This window comes from Mobula hypostoma, chromosome 10 (genome assembly GCF_963921235.1).
Source record: "Mobula hypostoma chromosome 10, sMobHyp1.1, whole genome shotgun sequence".
In the NCBI taxonomy this organism is placed as follows: domain Eukaryota; kingdom Metazoa; phylum Chordata; class Chondrichthyes; order Myliobatiformes; family Myliobatidae; genus Mobula; species Mobula hypostoma.
The window spans coordinates 6,346,098-6,361,478 of record NC_086106.1 but is presented as its reverse complement, the minus strand read 5'-3'; positions in this window follow the sequence as shown (position 1 = coordinate 6,361,478).

Below are 15,381 nucleotides of genomic sequence, written 5' to 3'. Positions count from 1 at the left end.
CTGGTCCTAGAATCAGTGGGCTAAAGGGCCTGTTTCTCTGCTCTGCGATTCCAATCTGATTGTTACCTCCATGTGTTCAACTGAAGTCGATTGGACATATTAGCCGAAGCTTCATGTTCATTTTGTGCCAGATCGCGTGACGTGGGCGATCAGGGTCTTTCCATGACCGTGATTGTTCTTGGCAAATTTTTCTACAGAAGTGGTTTGCCATCACCTTCTTCTGGGCAGTGTCTTTACAAGACGGGTGACCCCGGCGATTATCAATACTCTTCAGAGATTTGTCTGCTAGTGTTGATGGTCGCATAACCAGGACTTGTGATCTGCACCGGCTGCTCGTACGACCATCCACCACCTGCCCCCATGGGTTCACTTGACCCTGATTTTGGGGTGGTGGAGGGGCTAAGCAGGTGCTATACCTTAAGAACTCAGCAGGCCAGGCAATATTTTGTGTGTTGCCTGGATTTCCAGCACCTGTAGATTTTCTCTTCTAGGTGCCAAACTTTGTCCTGTAGGCTAGGAGCGGGAAGCAGTGCCTTACACCTCCTTTGGCAGAGACATATCTCCACCCCACTACAGCGAAGCTTCATGGAACTAGTGAAAAGGTATTTTTAAAACAGACAAACTACCATTTAACTGAGTAACATGTATTTAAATAAAATGCAGAACAATGTATGAAAGCAGTCCATTATCTGCGCTGATTTTGTTCATTTACTGTCAGTCAAAAGAACAAGGTCAGCACGAATAAATTCCTCCATTGATAAATACTATAGTTATATTGATAGTTCTCTTATTTGTTCTGTATTTTATTTAAATACATAATCTGTTAATCAGTTAAATGGTAGTTTGCAATTTTTAGCATATATAACTATTTCCATGTAACAATGGCTAATAGGGGAAGTTGATTTTGTCATTTAAAGTTAAATTGGATAGCTATATGGACAAGAAAGGAATGGAGGGTTATGGGCTGAGTGCAGGTTGGTGGGACTAGGGAGTAAGAGTTCGGCACGGACTAGAACAGCCGAGATGGTCTGTTTCCGTGCTGTAATTGTTATATAGAAACATAGAAAATAGGTGCAGGAGTAGGCCATTCAGCCCTTCGAGCCTGCACCGCCATTTATTATGATCATGGCTGATCATCCAACTCAGAACCCCGCCCCAGCCTTCCCTCCATACCCCCTGACCCCCGTAGCCACAAGGGCCATATCTAACTCCCTCTTAAATATAGCCAATGAACTGGCCTCAACTGTTTCCTGTGGCAGAGAATTCCACAGATTCACCACTCTCTGTGTGAAGAAGTTTTTCCTAATCTTGGTCCTAAAAGGCTTCCCCTCTATCCTCAAACTGTGGCCCCTCGTTCTGGACTTCCCCAACATCGGGAACAATCTTCCTGCATCTAGCCTGTCCAATCCCTTTAGGATTTTATACGTTTCAATCAGATCCCCGCTCAACCTTCTAAATTCCAACGAGTACAAGCCCAGTTCATCCAGTCTTTCTTCATATGAAAGTCCTGCCATCCCAGGAATCAATCTGGTGAACCTTCTTTGTACTCCCTCTATGGCAAGGATGTCTTTCCTCAGATTAGGGGACCAAAACTGCACACAATACTCCAGGTGTGGTCTCACCAAGGCCTTGTACAACTGCAGTAGTACCTCCCTGCTCCTGTACTCGAATCCTCCCGCTATAAATGCCAGCATACCATTCGCCTTTTTCACCGCCTGCTGTACCTGCATGCCCACTTTCAATGACTGGTGTATAATGACACCCAGGTCTCGTTGCACCTCCCCTTTTCCTAATCGGCCACCATTCAGATAATAATCTGTTTTCCTATTTTTGCCACCAAAGTGGATAACTTCACATTTATCCACATTAAATTGCGTCTGCCATGAATTTGCCCACTCACCCAACCTATCCAAGTCACCCTGCATCCTCTGAGCATCCTCCTCACAGCTAACACTGCCACCCAGCTTCGTGTCATCCGCAAACTTGGAGATGCTGCATTTAATTCCCTCATCCAAGTCATTAATATATATTGTAAACAACTGGGGTCCCAGCACTGAGCCTTGTGGTACCCCACTAGTCACCGCCTGCCATTCTGAAAAGGTCCCGTTTATTCCCACTCTTTGCTTCCTGTCTGCTAACCAATTCTCCATCCACATCAATACCCTACCCCCAATACCGTGTGCTTTAAGTTTGCACACTAATCTCCTGTGTGGGACCTTGTCAAAAGCCTTTTGAAAATCCAAATATACCACATCCACTGGTTCTCCCCTATCCACTCTACTAGTTACATCCTCAAAAAATTCTATGAGATTCGTCAGACATGATTTTCCTTTCACAAATTCGTGCTGACTTTGTCCGATGATTTCACCACTTTCCAAATGTGCTGTTATCACATCCTTCATAACTGACTCCAGCAGTTTCCCCACCACAGACGTTAGGCTAACCGGTCTATAATTCCCCGGTTTCTCTCTCCCTCCTTTTTTAAAAAGTGGGGTTACATTAGCCACCCTCCAATCCTCGAACTAGTCCAGAATCTAACGAGTTTTGAAAAATTATCACTAATGCATCCACTATTTCTTGGGCTACTTCCTTAAGCACTCTAGGATGCAGACCATCTAGCCCTGGGGATTTATCTGCCTTCAATCCCTTCAATTTACCTAACACCACTTCCCTACTAACATGTATTTCGCCCAGTTCCTTCATCTCACTGGACCCTCTGTCCCCTACTATTTCTGGAAGATTATTTATGTCCTCCTTAGTGAAGACAGAACCAAAGTAATTATTCAATTGGTCTGCCATGTCCTTGCTCCCCATAATCAATTCACCTGTTTCTGTCTGCAGGGGACCTACATTTGTCTTTACCAGTCTTTTCCTTTTTACATATGTATAAAAGCTTTTACAGTCCGTTTTTATGTTCCCTGCCAGTTTTCTCTCATAATCTTTTTTCCCCTTCCTAATTAAGCCCTTTGTCCTCCTCTGCTGAACTCTGAATTTCTCCCAGTCCTCAGGTGAGCCACTTTCTCTGGCTAATTTGTATGCTTCTTCTTTGGAATTGATACTATCCCTAATTTCTCTTGTCAGCCACGGGTGCACTACCTTCCTTGATTTATTCTTTTTCCAAACTGGGATGAACAATTGTTGTAGTTCATCCATGCAACCTTTAAATGCTTGCCATTGCATATCCACTGTCAATCCTTTAAGTGTCATTTGCCAGTCTATCTTAGCTAATTCACGTCTCATACTTTCAAAGTTACCCCTCTTTAAGTTCAGAACCTTTGTTTCTGAATTAACTATGTCACTCTCCATCTTAATGAAGAATTCCACCATATTATGGTCACTCTTACCCAAGGGGCCTCTCACGACAAGATCGCTAATTAACCCTTCCTCATTGCTCAAAACCCAGTCCAGAATAGCCTGCTCTCTAGTTGGTTCCTCGACATGTTGGTTCAAAAAACCATCCCGCATACATTCCAAGAATTCCTCTTCCTCAGCACCTTTACCAATTTGGTTCACCCAATCTACATGTAGATTGAAGTCACCCATTATAACTGCTGTTCCTTTATTGCACACATTTCTAATTTCCTGTTTAATACCATCTCCGACCTCACTACTACTGTTAGGTGGCCTGTACACAACGCCCACCAGCGTCTTCTGCCCCTTAGTGTTACACAGCTCTACCCATATCGATTCCACATCTTCCCGGCTTATGTCCTTCCTTTCTATTGCGTGAATCTCTTCTTTAACCAGCAACGCCACCCCACCTCCCCTTCCTTCATGTCTATCCCTCCTGAATATTGAATATCCCTGAACGTTGAGCTCCCATCCCTGGTCACCCTGGAGCCATGTCTCTGTGATCCCAACTATATCATAATCATTAATAACAATCTGCACTTTCAATTCATCCACCTTATTACGAATGCTCCTTGCATTGACACACAAAGCCTTCAGGCGCTCTTTTACAACTCTCTTAGCCCTTATACAATTATGTTGAAAAGTGGCCCTTTTTAATGCTTGCCCTGGATTTGTCGGCCTGCCACTTTTACTTTTCTCCTTAGTACTTTTTGCTTCTACCCTCACTTTACACCCCTCTGTCTCTCTGCACTGGTTCCCATCCCCCTGTTGTGAACTAACCTCCTCACGCCTAGCCTCTTTAATTTGATTCCCACCCCCCAACCATTCTAGTTTAAAGTCACCTCAGTAGCCCTCGCTAATCTCCCTGCCAGGATATTGGTCCCCCTAGGATTCAAGTGTAAACCGTCCTTTTTGTACAGGTCACGCCTGCGCCAAAAGAGATCCCAATGATCCAAAAACTTGAATCCCTGCCCCCTGCTCCAATCCCTCAGCCACGCATTTGTCCTCCACCTCATCGCATTCCTACTCTCACTGTCGCGTGGCACAGGCAGTAATCCCGAGAGTACTACCTTTGCGGTCCTTTTTCTCAACTCTCTTCCTAGCTCCCTATATTCTCCTTTCAGGACCTCATCCCTTTTCCTACCTATGTCATTGGTACCTATATGTACCACGACCTCTGGCTCCTCACCCTCCCACTTCAGGATATCTTGGACACGATCAGAAATATCCCGGACCCTGGCACCAGGGAGGCAAACTACCATCCGGGTCTCTGGACTGCGGTTATAATATTCAGCAATCATTCTTCAAGTCTGAATGAATACACTGACTTCATCAAGACCTGTTCGGATGGGTGTGTGCCTCCCAGCGGCAAGACATCATACCCAAACCAAAGGCTGTGTGGATGAGCAAGGAGATTCATAGCCCGTTGAGGGCTAGATCTGTGGCATTCAAGACCGGTGACCCAGAATTATGTGAGGTGTCCAGGTACGACATAGGGAAGGCTATAAAAACAATTCTGATTGAGCATTAGAGAGGGAATTGGATGCATTTCGGCCAAGGCAGGGTTTGCAGGCCATTACTTCGTACGGAGTGAAACCTCATGAAGGGCTGTGATGCTTTACTCCTAGCGGCAGAACATCAGGCCCTGATGGTGTACCTGGCAGGGCACCAATCCCCTGTGCCAACCAGCTGGCAGAAGAGTTCAAGGGCAACTGCTGCAGTCAGAGGTTCAAAGTTCAAAGTAAATTTATTATCAAAGTACATATATGTTACCATATACAACCCTGAGATTCATTTTCTTGTGGGCATACTCAATAAGTCTATACAATTATAACCATAACAGAATCAATGAAAGACCACAGCAACTAGGGTGATCAACCACTGTGCAGAAGACAGCAAATTGTGCAAATACAAAAAGAAAGAAATAATTAATAAACAATAATATCAAGAACTTGAGATGAAGTCAAGTGGCTTTTTATTGTCATTTCGACCATAAGCTGCTGGTACAGTACACAGTAAAAACGAAACAATGTTCCTCCAGGACCGTGGTGCTACATGAGACAACACAAAACTACACTAGACTACGTGAGACAACACAGGGCTACATAAAGTGTACAAAACAGTGCAGGGCAGTACAATAAGTAATAAGACAACACTCACAACACGCTGGAGGAACTCAGCAGGTCGGGCAGCATCAGCGGAAATGATGAGTCGACGTTTCGGGCCGGAACCCTTCGTCAGGACTGTAGAAAGAGGGTGGTGGGAGGGTTGGAAGAAGGCTGTCCAGCGTGTTGTGAGTGTTGCTTTGATCCCAGCATCTGCAGAGTATTTTGTGTTTATAAATAATAAACAAGACAATAGGCACAGTAGAGGACAAATTACAATATAATAATAAATGATGTAGATGTCAGTCTAGACTCTGAGTATTGAGGAGTCTGATGGCTTGGGGGAAGAAACTGTTGCACAGTCTGGTCGTGAAATCCCAAATGCTTTGGTACCTTTTGCCAGATGGCAGGAGGGAGAAGAGTTTGTATGAGGGGTGCGTGGGGTCCTTCACAATGCTGTTTGCTTTACAGGTGCAGCGTGTGGTGTAAATGTCTGTAATGGCGGGAAGAGAGACCCCAATGATCTTCTCAGCTGACCTCACTATCTGCTGCAGGGTCTTGTGATCCGAAACGGTGCAATTTCCAAACCAGGCAGAGATGCAGCTGCTCAGGATGCTCTCAATACAACCTCTGTAGAATGTGGTGAGGATGGAGGAAGAGTCCTTGAAAGTGAGTCTGTTGGTTGTGGGAACATTTAAATAAAGCGGCAAGTGAAGTTATCCCCTCTGGTTCAAGAGCCTGATGGTTGGGGGATAGTAACTGTCCCTGAACCTGGTGGTGTGAGTCCTGAGGCTCCTGTTCCTTCTTCCTGATCAGAGCAGTGAGAGGAGAGCATGTCCTGGGAGGTAGGGGTCCCTGATTATGGATGCTGATTTCACGCAACAGCGTCTCATAATAGCCTTTAGGTTCTTACCTGCTTCAAAGGGGCGACACTTACATCTGAGCCCAAGTAGAGCAGGATGAGCTGCCTGAATGACTATTGACCACTGGACAATGACTATTGTCCGGTGACACTCACATCTACTGTGATGAAATGCTTTGAGAGGCTGGTCATGCCTAGAATCACCTGCCTGGACTCACTGCAATTTACCTATCGCCACAATAGATCTACAGTGGTGCAATCTCACTGGTTCTCCAATTGGCCTTGGATCACCTGGACAATAGCAATATCTATGTCAGGCTGTTGATTATTGACTACAGCTCAGCATTCAACACCATCATCCCCTCAGTTCTATTTAACAAATTACCAAACCTGGGCCTCTGCAACTGGATCCTTGACTTCCTCACTGGGAGACCACAGTCTGTGCAGATCAGAAATAACATCTCCTTGCTAACAATCAACACTGGTGCACCTCAAGGATGTGTGTTTAGCACATTGCTTTATTCTCTCTATACTCATGACTGTGGCTAGGCACAACTCAAACACCATCTATAAATATGCTGATAACACAACTATTGTTGGCAGAATTTCAGCCGCTGACACACAGGAGAGAGATGGATCAGCTGGTTGAATGGCACCTCAGCACCAACCTTAGATCAGTAAGACCAAGAAATTGATTGTGGACTTCAGGAAGAGGAAGTTGAGGGGACACACACCAGTGTGGACATGGAACTCATGGACGATACCTCACTACTCTTTTGTTTCTATTTTTACACCAATTATGTTGGCTGTGTTGCCAAGGCCACAGAGTCGTAGAAAAGTACAGCACAGAAACAGGCCCTTCAGCTCAGTTAGTTCTGGAGCTGACCAGCTGTGCCCATCTGCAACCTTTTCAATTCTCTGCAGGCGGTGGGGACATCTTAGTGTTTCCTGCGCAAGCTGCCGTCTACCACTTGCAGTTCCAGTCGGTGTCCAACAGAGGGCGCTCCCGAGCCGAGGATCAAGGCTCTGGCAAGCGATGGTGAAAATTTGTCGAAGTCAGTTAATTTCCTGCATCTGTAGAATTTCAGTCGTTTAAGATGGCTGTGTTTTCTCCTGGGGGACCTGGTGTGGTGCTGATCCAGTATCCAAACCCCGGAATATAACAACCAATTTGTGCTGATCCTCCTGCTCTTGGTATTTCTATAGGTGGGTCTCCAAGACCCAAGAGTGTGGTTGAGTCTATAATGTCCCAGCAAACACCTCGCACTGGGGATGGACAAAAAAAATTGGCCCCAGGGTGTCCCAATGTACCTGCTCGAGTGGTGCCACGGTGATAAAGTTGCAGGTTCGTGCCCCAGTACACTGGGCTAACAGTGGATCAATAGTTCCATTTCATGTCAGAGTCAGTATACAACCTGGAATTCTTGCTCTCTGCAGACATCCTCGAAACAGAAGAAAATCCCAATAGGATCAATGACAATAAAGTGTTAGAACCTCAAAGCCCCCCCTCCTCCTCCTTCCCATGTACAAGCAGCAGCAAAGCATCAACCCCCCCTCCTCCCCGTCTCTCCACCTGTAAAAGTATCCGTCTCCCCCTCCACCTGCCATGCAAAGAATAGAAAGACCCCCAAGGAGACCATGATCTTAACTCCATCAAAATCTACTCTTCGCCCCAATGTGCCACAGGCCCTCTCTCTCACCAACGAGAGAGAGAGAGAGAGAGGTATCACTCCTGCCACGGTGAGAGGGAAACCAACTGCTCGCTGTTTCGATGTTCCTGTCTGCAATCTCGATGTTCCCAGCTCCTGCAATTCCGGTAACTGAGTTTAACTCCTGACATGACTTAAATTCAATTGCTTATTTAGAATAGTTTTTAGGGGGGGGAAGACACAACCAATCACCAACCAGCTTGTACTCCTACCCCTGCCCCCCCCCCACCATCCTACAGTGGCTTCAGCCCCCTTCCTTTCCAGTCCAAATAAAACGTCGACAGCTTCTTCTTCTCCGTAGATGCTGTTGGACTTGCCGAGTTCCTCCGGCGTTGTGTGTGTGTGTGTTGCTCAAGTTTTCCAGCATCTGCTGAACTCTCCCACGTTCACAGTTCAGGTTCCCACCCTGGGGCCCACAGACCCCCTTGATTAATGGTAAGGGGCCCACGGCATAAAAACAACATTGGGAACCCTTGCTCCTACAGCGACAAGGTTGTCATCAAAGCCCGTCTGGTTCAACGTGGCCCTTCAGGGGAGGCACTGTGGCTCCTGTCCCACTCTGACGACAAGCCAATTAGTCATAGTCATACTTTATTGATCCCGGGAGAAGTTGGTTTGCGTTACAGTTGCACCATAAATAGTTAAATAGTAATAAAACCATAAATAGTTAAATAGTAATATGTAAATTATGCCAGGAAATAAGTCCAGGACCAGCCTATTGGCTCAGGGTGTCTGACCCTCCAAGGGAGGAGTTGTAAAGTTTGATGGCCACAGGCAGGAATGACTTCCTATGACACTCTGTGCTGCATCTCGGTGGAATGAGTCTCTGGCTGAATGTACTCCTGTGCCCACCCAGTACATTATGTATTGGATGGGAGACATTGTCCAAGATGGCATGCAACTTGGACAGCATCCTCTTTTCAGACACCACCGTGAGAGAGTCCAGTTCCATCCCCACAACATCACTGGCCTTACGAATGAGTTTGTTGATTCTGTTGGTGTCTGCTACCCTCAGCCTGCTGCCCCAGCACACAACAGCAAACATGATTGCACTGGCCACCACAGACTCGTAGAACATCCTCAGCATCGTCCGGCAGATGTTAAAGGACCTCAGTCTCCTCAGCAAATAGAGACGGCTCTGACCCTTCTTGTAGACGGCCTCAGTGTTCTTTGACCAGTCTAGTTTATTGTCAATTCGTATCCCCAGGTATTTGTAATCCTCCACCATGTCCACACTGACCCCCTGGATGGAAACAGGGGTCACCGGTACCTTAGCTCTCCTCAGGTCTACCACTAGCTCCTTAGTCTTTTTCACATTAGAGTGGTTGACTCAAATTGCCCCAGCTCGTACCCAATCCTACAATGTCACATCAGCTCCCTGGGGTCTGCATAGCAGATAGGCTTGAATCAAATCACACTCAGTTTTCAAAGTTCAAAGTAAATTTTATTATCACAGTACATATATGTTACCACATGCAAACCTGAAATCCATTTTCTTCTGGGCATACTCAATAAATCTATAGAATAATAACCATAACAGAACTAATGAAAGACCGCCCAACTTGGGCGACCAACCAGAGTGCAGAAGACAACAAACTGTGCAAATATAAAACATGGAAGAAATAATAATAATAGATAAATAAGCAATAAATACCGAGAACATGAGATGAAGAGCCCTTGAAAGTGAATCCATTGGTTGTGGGAATATTTCACTGATGGGGGTGAGTGAAGTTATCCCCTTTGGTTCAAGAGGCTGATGGTTGAGAGGTAAGAACTGTTCCTGAACCTGGTGGCGTGGGTCCTGAGGCTCCTGTACCTTCTTCCTGATGGCAGCAGTGAGAAGAGAGCTCGTCCTGAGTAGTGATCCCTGGTGATGGATGCTGCTTTCCTGCGACAGCATTTCATGTAGGAGTGCTCAGTGGCTGAATGGTTGGGAGGGCTTTACCTGCGACGGACTGGGCCAAATCCACTATTCTTTTTTTCCGCAAACACGAGGAAATCTGCAGATGCTGGAAATTCAAGCAACACACACAAAAAACGCTGGTGGAACGCAGCAGGCCGGGCAGCATCTCTAGGAAGAGGTACAGTCGATGTTTCGTGCCGAGACCCTTTGTCAGGACTAATTAAAGGAAGAGCTAGTAAGAGATTTGAAAGTGGGAGGGGGAGGTGGAAGATCTGAAATGATAGGAGAAGACAGGAGGGGGAGGGATGGAGCCAAGAGCTGGACAGGTGATTTTTTTTGTCCCCTTCCCTAAGAAAGGGTCTAGTATCGTTGGAAGCAGTCCGAAGCAGATTCCCTGTCCTGCTGAGAGAAGCTAAACAGTTTAGGTCATACGACAGAGGTAGGCCATTCAGCCCATCGAGTCTACTCCACCATTCCACCATGGCTGATTTATTTTCCCCCTCATTCTCAGTCTCCTGCCTTCTCCCCGTAATGTTTGACACCCCAACTAATCAGGAGCCCATCAACCTTAGCTTTAAACATACTTCATGACCTGGTCTCCACAGCTGTCTGTGGCAATGAACACCACCCTCTGTCTAAAGAAGTTCCTCCTCATCTCTGTTCTAAATGGACATCCCCGTAGTCTGAGGCCCTGTCCTCTGGTCTTCACTATTGAAGACATTCTCTCCATATCTGGCCCTCTCAATATTTGGTACGTTTCAATGAGATCCCTAGCCCCAACCCCCGCCCGCCCACACTTATTCCTCTACGTACAGGCCCAAAGCTATCAAATGCTCCTTATCGGTTAAACCTCGCATGGTGAAGAAGGCATTTTCTCTCCTTGGTCAGGATTTCGGGTACAGGAGTTGGAACGTCACAGTACAATAGTATAGAACATAGTGAGACCACATTTAGAGTATTACGTACAGTTCTGATCGTCTACCCACAGGAGGGGTGTCTATAAGCTACAAGGGTTGCAGGGAAGATTCCCAAGGGGATTACCGGGACTGGAGGGCTCGAGGTTGAAAGAGAAGCTGGATAGTTTTTTTTCTCTCTCTGGAGTGTGAGAGTTGAGGGTTACCTTGTAGAGCAGAAGTTCCCGACCTCGAATCTGTAGACCCCTCAGTTAATGGTAAGACTCCATGGCATAAAAAAGGTTGCTGCATTCCTGTTATAGAGGCTTATAAAATCATGAGGGGCATGGTTCAGGTGGTGGTCACAGGGTAGAAAACCCCCAAAGCCCTAGGGCACAGGTTTTCAGATGACAGGGGTAGGATACCAAAGGGGTTTGCCGGGCACCTTTTTCATGCAGAGTGGTGGTATGTGGAATGAGGAAGTGGCAGAGACGGGTACAATTATAATATTTATAGACAATAGACAATAGGTGCAGGAGTAGGCCATTTGGCCCTTCAAGCCAGCACCGCCATTCACTGTGATCATGGCTGATCATCCACAATCAGTATCCAGTTCCTGCCTTATCCCCATAACCTTTGATTCCGCTATCTTTAAAAGATATTTGGACAGGTACTTATTATAAAAGGTTTCAGAGAGCTGTGGGCTAACACAAGAAAACGGGAATAACTCAGGTAGGCAACTTTGTAAGCAGTTTGGGGACATTTGATTACTAACTTAGTTTGGCACGACATTGTAGGGTGAGGGTCTTGTTCCCACACAGTTTATTCCATTGCCCTAACAGTGATAGACTTCCTCTTATCCTCACCCACCACCCCCTGAACGCCGCATCCAACACATTCTCTGCAACGTCCGCCATCTCCAAAGGGATCCTACCACTAAACACATCTTTACCTCCCCCCCCCACTCCACTTTCCGCAGGGATCACTCCCTCCATGGTTTCTTTGTCCGCTCGTCCCTCCCCAATAATCTCCCTCCCAGCACCTATCCCTGCAAGGGTTCCAAGTGCTACCCCTGCCCATTTACCTCCTCCCTCACCTCCATTCAGGACCCCAAACAGCCCTTCCAGGTGAGGCAACGCTTCACTGCAAATCTGCTGGGGTCGTCTTTCATAGTCATAGTCATACTTTATTGATCCCGGGGGAAATTGGTTTTCGTTACAGTTGCACCATAAATAATTAAATAGTAATAAAACCATAAATAATTAAATAGTAATATGTAAATTATGCCAGGAAATAAGTCCAGGACCAGCCGACTGGCTCAGGGTGTCTGACCCTCCAAGGGAGGAGTTGTAAAGTTTGATGGCCACAGGCAGGAATGACTTCCTATGACGCTCTGTGTTGCATCTAGGTGGAATGAGTCTCTGGCTGAATGTACTCCTGTGCCCACCCAGTACATTATGTAGTGGATGGGAGACAATGTCCGGCGCTCCCGATGGAATCTGCTGGGGTCGCCTATCATGTCTGGTGATCCCAGTGCGGCCTCCTTTACATTGGTGAGTCCCTTCATAAATTGGGGGACCGCTTCGTTGAGCACCTCCATACCATTTGCCAAAAGTGGATCTTCCCAGTGGCCAAACGTTTTAACTCCCATTCCCGTTCCGACATGTCGGTCCATGGTCTCCTCCTGTGCCAAGATGAGGCCACCCTCAGGGTGGAGGGGGCAACACCTCATATTCCAACCATGGAACCTCCATCCTGATGGCATGAATATCGATTTCCTCTTCCGGTAAAAAACAGAATTCCCTCCAGCTCCACCCCTTCTTCTATTCCCCACTCTTGCCTCTTACCTCTTCTCTAGCTGCCTATCACCTCCCCCTGGGTCCCCTCCTCCTACGGTCCACTCTCCTCTCCTGTCAGATTCCTTCATCTCCAGCCCTTGGCCCTTCCCACCCGCCTGGCTTCACCCATCACCTTCCAGCCAGCCTCCTTCCCTTTTCCCCCACCTTTTTATTCTGGCATCCTCCCCCTTTCCCTCTCAGTCCTGACGAAGGGTCTCGGCTCGACTGCACTTTTTCCCCATAGAAGCTGCTGAGTGAGTTCCTCCAGCATTTTGTGTGTGTGTGTGTGTGTGTTGCTAAGAATGAACTTCCCTCTCAAGGCGTAAAACATCTAGCACGTATTTTAGACGCATTGGGGTTATCCTGGCCAAAAACGATTAGTAGAAGTGATAATGTTATGATCACTGCAGTCAAGTACCATGCTCTCTGAACAGGTTGTCTATTGGTTGGTCCTTACTTGGCTGCAGAGTCTAATCCAGGGTCCCTATTAGGATGGATTCCCTTAACGGGAAACGCCTGTGTGTGACTTTTTTGAATGTAGGGGGGGCGCTGATTCATGGGCAGCCACCACGTGGTCCTTGACAGATTGGGCTCAGGGTCCAGACGACTGGGGGACCCTTCCCTGCCTCAGCCTTCCTCCACCTTCACTGCTGTTGTGATGCACCATCACCTTCTGCCAGATCCACCGTGGAGGTTTCGGTCGGATCGCTCCTTGTCCTGATCCCCTCCCTCCCCCCTGACCTTACTGCCAGGGGTGACCCCTACCAGGAGCTACACTCCACCTGGCATCTCCGGGACCCACAACCCTCTCCACTGCCACAAGGTGACGACCCTCGGAGAGGTGGCCAAAGTACACTCAGCGGGCACTTTATTTAGCTCGTTCATGCAAATATCTAATCAGCCAATCATGTGGCAGCAACTCAATGCATCAAAGCACGCGGACACGGTCAAGAGGTTCAGCTGTCGTTCAGACCAAACATCAGTAAGGAGGAAGAACTGTGATCTAAGTGACTCTGACTGTGGAATGATTTTTGGTGCCAGATGGGGTGGTTTGAGTAACTCAGAAACTTCTAATCTCTTGGGATTTTTATGCACAACAATCTCTGGAGCACGGCTTAGAACATAGAACATAGAATAGTACAGCACAGTACAGGCCCTTTGGCCCACAATGTTGTGCTGACCCTCAAACCCTGCCTCCCATATAAGCCCCCACCTTAGATTCCTCCATATGCCTGCCTAGTAGTCTCTTAAACTTCACTAGTGTATCTGCCTCCACCACTGACTCAGGCAGTGCATTCCACGCACCAACCACTCTCTGAGTAAAAAACCTTCCTCTAATATCCCCCTTGAACTTCCCACCCCTTACCTTAAAGCCATGTCCTCTTGTATTGAGCAGTGGTGCCCTGGGGAAGAGGCGCTGGCTATCCACTCTATCTATTCCTCTTATTATCTTGTACACCTCTATCATGTCTCCTCTCATCCTCCTTCTCTCCAAAGAGTAAAGCCCTAGCTCCCAACCCTTTTTATGCCATGAACCCCCTACAATTAACCAAGGGGAACCCCGGCTCTGGAGTTTATTGAAAATGGGGCAGAAAAACGAAAAAAAATCTAGTGAGTGTCAGCGAGTGTAATGCCTTGTTAATGAGAGCGGTCAGAGGAGAATGGCCAGACTGGTTCAAGGTGACAGGAAGACAACTGTAACCCAAATAACCACTCGTTGCAACAGTGGTGTGCGAAGAATTTCTCTGAACGCAGAACATACCGGGCCTTGAAGTGGATGGGTATCAGAAGTCCACGAACAGACACCGAGTAGCCACTTCATTACGCACAGGAGGGGCCAGTGACCCTCTGTGTCATTTGAAAGACTTGGAAAACCGTCCTCATCCTTGGAGGGGTCAAGGAAAGTGTGTTTAAGGGAAGGGCTGACAGACTTAAGTTTTTAAAAAATCACCCAGCCGTGACCTTGCTGCATGCGAGTGTACGTGACGTAACTGCCTGCAACCCGTCCAAGCAACGTACTGTTCAGTCCGGCTGTGGGGAAGGAAATGTCCTGGTGTGAATTAGCCCTGTCGACTCAAGGAACAACTCTCGTTTTTCCTCACTGATGGCCTGAGGCACGGATTAAACTCGGGCAGAGATGCGAAATTAGCCGAGGATTGGCGGGGTGGGGGTGGGGGGTGAGTTTGTAGCCTCTCACATCTGAGCCGAGGGTTACAGGTTCAAATCTTGTTTGGAAGCCAGAGTCTGGAAGTTATCCCAGCAGTGCCCTCACCTTATCTGAGTTATTGCCTTACAATGCGGTGTCACAACTGTGTGTCTGCATGACTCAGCTTCCACGAGGAACATTTAATCAGCAGCAGCAGATTTTAATAGATTGTCACAGAGCCACAGAGCGGTAGAGCACAGGACCAGGCCCATCGGCCCATCGTCTCTGTGCTGTCCCTCGGCCACACATTGACCTCGATCCCATGTTAATGCCATTGTTTGTTTCCCTCCTACTACTACCACGTCCACTCGGGCCTAGGGGGCCGGCGCCGGTCCCTCCACGGTAAGTTTGTTATGAAAGAACATACTACCGAAGAATCGACCAAATCACCATATACTATCCTGAAATTAATTTTCTTGCGGGCATTCACAGTAGAACAAAAAAATATAATAGAATCAATGAAAAACTACGCACAAAGGCAGACAGGAAGCCGATGTCCCAAAAGTGACAAACT